General features: G+C 29.8%; 1 pseudogene; it reads right to left on the bottom strand.

Moving 5' to 3' along the window:
* Positions 1-3,452: 3,452 nt before the first annotated feature.
* Positions 3,453-5,000, bottom strand: LOC121127849 (3-hydroxyisobutyryl-CoA hydrolase, mitochondrial-like; annotated as a pseudogene).
* Positions 5,001-5,768: the final 768 nt, after the last annotated feature.

Below are 5,768 nucleotides of genomic sequence, written 5' to 3'. Positions count from 1 at the left end.
AAATGAAAAATTGATTGAAATATCTTTCTTTGGGAAGATCTAATTCATTGGTTTAATTTACTTCATTAGTTAAAGCAATAGTTGCATAAAAATGAATTTATTGTGTACAAGTTAGGATTTTGTACAAGTTAAAATTCGTATGCTTCGTAAGCTTGGAATTACGCAGTTTATTAAGCCACACACTCAAATGTCCTCCTCAGACCAATATACATACGACAAATTTGGCTGTAATTATATAAATTAATGAATGTTTCTAAATATATGAGAGACGGTTCGCTAATAAACATAAATTAGCATTTTCAAATTTGATTTTCAATCAACAAACTACTAATTCATTTGAGATTGTAGTGTATTAAGACACTACAAAGGTTCTTCTTTCCTACCTTCTTCGCCTCCTCTTATTCTTTATTATCATTTAGTTTGTGCATATGTAAACTACTGTTTAGCTTCTATCTGAGTAGTATAAATAGCTGTAACTCTCTTGTATTTATCAGGGTAGTGTCGAGTAAAAATGATGTCTATAATATACTTGTTTTTATATAATTCCTTCTAGCCTTATTTATTCCTCTACAAATTCTTCTTGTTTCTCTCGGTCGTCCTGTATTACCAGTATTGAATAGTGGGTGTCTTTCAATAGCGTCAAGACCCAACAGAGATTGAGATTTTACCTTAATCACAGTCCCAATCCTTTAGTACTTGAAGCATTTCAGTATTAGAGTATTATCTTAGTGCTATCATTTTCTTCATAGTTTAAGTAGTCATTACAACTTGAAGTGAATTTACTGGTTAAAATTCTAATATTTTTTTGTATTCAATATTTTTTTTTTTTTAATCTATTCTTTAAGGATGAATATCTAAAAAATAAATATTAGCCGTCTGAAAACTTTAATTAATCTACATATTATCATATACATTCATATTAATAACTAATAAGCATAAGTACGTACCACTAAAAACAAGTTGGATATAAGTTATAAACAGACAATAGTAAAATATTGATGTGTACATAGATTATATGAACTATTTAATTACGCTTAGGACGATGATTCAAATAAGTTAAACTAATTTTTAAACTAATCTTGGAAATTAAATGACAAAAACAATTTTTAAATTATAAGTTACAAATAGGCGAATATTTACACATTTAATTAATTTTGACGAATTTTCTTACAAAAATCGTAGGGAGTCGTCCTAATTGTTCAAGTTTACTACCAATTGTAGTGTGTGGCCCGCGAAGACTTTCTTTCAGGTATTCCACACCTATCATCAAACATATTTATAAATACATAAGAAAAATCGATGTTATACATAACTCTATTGGGAATAAACAAATTCTATAATACATCAAGATGTCGGCGATATTTGCATGATCTTAAAAGACGACAAGGAAAAAATAAGATGGAAAAAATAATTTAAAAATTAATGAATAAAGTTAAAAAATTTTCAATTGATTAATTGATAGAAAAAGAAAAAACGTATTTGTATTTTTTTTATATTTTGAAGTTAATTGACGTCTTGTAGTGCTGGAATTGGGATTTCTTTTAGTGAACTGATTCAAATGATTCTTTTCACTAAAAAGATGCGTTAATCGAATTAGTTCTAAGATCCTCCCTCCAAAAAACATAATTTTCTACCATTTTTCGCAATGATTCGAACGGATATTAAAAAAAAACCTCTTTTGAATCAATATAGAAAAATTTAAAAAAATTAAATTGTAATGGAAAAATAAAACATGAATTTAACATATTTTACTTGTGTTCCAAGGGATTCAAGTAAGTGCTCATTTTTGAAGATAATAATCCGTGGGCCAGGGTGTATTTTGGAAAATACTTGAGGTCCTTGATGCACAAGGAAGCGGCGGTGGGGGAATTTAAACCGTCTTAGGGCCCAGCGCTTCAACTGCACAAATTGTGTTCTGTGGTATATTATAGCATCATAGAAGAGGTCCTTGATACTTAGCACTTAAAACTAGCAAACTCGTAGTTCGGGGTATATTTTAGGATATTGCAAGAGGTCCTTGATGCTCATGGAATCTGGGACCCAACACTTCACCTAAAAACCTGAGAGAAGATTTCCTTGATGCTTGGAAACGCGACGATAGTGGAGTTTACACTACCTTGGAGCTCAGCACTTCATTTGTATAACCCGTGGGCTGGAGTGTATTTTAGGATATTACAATGATATTTTTTAGTGAATCAGTTCTTTTAAAAATAATTCTTTTCAAGATTCGTTCTTTTAAAAATTCATTTTTTTTAACATTCGTTCTTTTAATGATTCATTCTTTTGAAGATTCCGTTTCTTTGATAATTTGTTCTTTTATTAAAACAGTTCAGTTGCTGAGTTGGTGACTTGCAAGCCGTTCGTGTGCACAAATTGGAGTGCACTCAAATTATCAAGCTTTTTTTTAATAGTTGTGGATTTTGGAAATTTGAGAAAAAAACTTATAATTGAAAAGTAATTTTTGAATTTTTGTGAATAACTAAGAATTTTTGATAATGAATTTATAGTTGAAATTTTTTCTTAACAGCTGTGCATTTTTGAATTTTTTTAAAGACATCTAATATTTATAAACTTTTTTTCAAAAATTAAATTTTTATAATTTTTCGATTTCTTTTCAAACAAAATCTCCCCCCCCCCACTTCAAATATCCTGTGGAAGGCTCCTGTTATCAGTGTTCTGAACGTTGATTAGTTAAATTGGAATGAACTCTTTTTAAACATTGAACAATTCACAAAAATTATTGAGTAATGATTCCATAGTTGGGAGGAATTGCCTAATTACCAACTACGGCATAGCGGTTAAAAGTATTATGCATTTTAGGGGATTTTTTGCTATTGAAATATATGGATCAAAGGATTTGCATCAAATTTTGTGTAAAGAATGAAATGAAGTTCTCCAAAATAATTGAAATACTTATATTGTTAAACTGTTCTGAGTAAAAGCATACAAATGTTTACAAGTGGTGGAAACTTTTCCAAGATGGCCGGGAAGTTGCGAATGACAGGCCTCACTCTGGGCGCCCAAGAACGTCAAGAACAGATGAAGAGCTTGAATCAGTGAAGAAAATTGTTTACAGTAAAATATTTTGGAGGAAAACAATATCTTCTTATAAATGCATATTCTACTAGCGAAACATTAAATTTTTAACCACTTCATCTCTGAATGAAGTAAAAATTAATTCTAATAGTTAAAAAAATAATCCTTAGCAACATCAAAGATCACAGAAACCTTTCTAAATCAAATTTAATAAGTAGACCTTAAACTTAATGAAATATATGTCATTTCCTGGAAGGCATAATTTTATAAATTGAACAAGACACTTGATTTGAGATAGACTCTTAAGAATTCCTGTGTACAAGTACATAATTGATAGTCTTATTTTTAAATATTATAAAGTAAAGTACTCTGGACGAAAGATACACAGACATAAATTTATCAATAAATGTTGCATATAGATGATAAATTCATATTTATATTATTTAGTAGTAAACAACTTTACATATTACCTCTGTTAAAAAAAATTAAACATTTGTAGATTGATCCTAATTAATCTATTTTCTTCGTCAAACGTAAACTTATTTCTATCATTCAACAAACAAAAATAAAACAAAAAAGACAGAAATCATCAAATAATGTCATTTTCATAAATTTAAAGATTGTTCATTTTTGAAAAAAGTATGATCAATAACCACTTCTTCTATGGTCTTTGGACTCCAATTTGGTGAAAAATCCTTATCCACAAGTAGGGCTCTGACTCCCTCATATACATCTTCATCTTACTTTGGACTCCCTTTAGAAAATGTTTCCAGGGTTTTTGAAGAAAAATCGTCATCTGAGGGTTTTAGTTTTTTAATTATTTCTTCAGTATTTTTAGAGGTTCCAAATATATAATCTATTTTTGTTAACAAATCTTCCGATATAGAAAAAGGACGGATCGAAATTTATCATGATAGAAATTAAGAACCTTTTCAAATTCATCGGGTAAAACGGATTCTAAATCATTTTTAGATCAGGAAGTACTTTTGAGGGCACATGTGTGTCGCTATTCCAGAGTGATATGTGTCAGAGGCTTTCATTTGATATCCAGTCATTCCAATATATGTTCCAAGCTCACCTCTCATTCTAGTTAATATTAAGGATGTTCTATTTATATACTATACATAATAACAAATATTTACCTTGGTAAGAACCATGAACTTCCTGTATCCGGAAAGAATCCAAAAAGCACTTCTGGCATAGAAAATACAGTGGATTCTGTTGCAATACGATATTTACTGTATATAGTCAGACCAATGCCTCCACCCATAAGTAATCCATTGACGATTGTGATCACTGGAATGTTTAACTGATCAATCGCATGAGACAATTCATACCCTTCCTTGAACAATAAACTTTGATCAGGACTCCCTTTCTCTTTGAAATTACATTAATAATGTCACCTCCAGCACTGAAGCATGAAGGATGCACACTGTCTATAATTAGTGAATCAATTATTCCTTGAGTGTACCAATGAGTGATTGTATCATTGATAGATCGGACCATTTGAAGGTTAAGAGCATTTAATTTCTTGGGACGATTTAGTTTAATTATTCCTTTTCCATTCTTCAATTCCGAGATAATATTGACATTTGAGGCATTCTTCTTCAAGTTCCCCAAAATGAGAGATGTATCGTTTTGATACAAACATATTCCAATAATTTTGAAATGGTTAAAAACACAAATCCTTCCTCTCTGTTTTGGGGGATATATCAGTAATGATTTTTTCGTTGCTGTTTTGTAGCCTTGTGATAACTCGTTTTCGCCACTTCTCAGTAGAGAGAGAAAATAAGAATTTGAACTTTTAATTTACTAATAAATTTTAAACTATAATTACAAATTTTGGGACACTTTCGTAAAACATCCATTCGCTGCTATATGGATATGCTAATAATTAATTAATACAACCGTTTTGTTATCATTGCAAATTTATCCAGGTATTACAAGTCTACGTAATATTTTTCCTTTTAAAACGTGTATTTTCATTTTCTTGACTTGTGACAACTCGACTTTAGTGTTAGATTAAAATTGTATATTATGGAAAAGAAAATAAATCGAGTAATATCAATTTATCAATTTAATAGTTGGATTAAAAAAAAGTTGTTGCCTTATTTAGTTACAACTTAGGAATAATATTCAATAGACTTATGCATGGGTAAATGTAAGTAAAAAAATGTATAATAGTTGCATCAGGAAAATACATTGCTAATATAATATTCTTACTTTAAATGGGAAATGGATAGATATTAAGGATATTATACATTATATATATATTACTAAACTCATTAAAAATATTGTATTAAATCTTCAAATCGGGCATAAATATATAACTTAATACAAATTACAAACACAGTCCTATAAAGTTGCATGGGTAGTTCAATAAACACTCCAAATACTAAAAGCAGGAAAATGCATCGCTGCTTTAAGTAACTATTAATCTACCTACTCAATTATAAACGGAGCATACAAAAATATATATAATGATTTTTAATGTACAGTAATGTCAAAATACAAAATATTTAGGTGCAACATTCATAGAAAGTAAGCTAAATTTTCCAAAATGTTGTTGCCTCTACGATGTGGGATCAAGGGAGTAGCACCACTCCACGGGGATTTCAGTTCGTTGTATTTCGCTTTTCCAATTTTTTTGCAGCTCGTTATACACACCACCTGATGTAGGTTGATGTTGATATCTCTCTGAGGTAGCAGACTCAGTTCAGAGAAAACGTTCG

Source organism: Lepeophtheirus salmonis, chromosome 13 (assembly GCF_016086655.4).
Source record: "Lepeophtheirus salmonis chromosome 13, UVic_Lsal_1.4, whole genome shotgun sequence".
Classification (NCBI taxonomy): Eukaryota; Metazoa; Arthropoda; class Copepoda; order Siphonostomatoida; family Caligidae; genus Lepeophtheirus; species Lepeophtheirus salmonis.
This window is presented reverse-complemented; position numbering and strand designations above follow the sequence as displayed.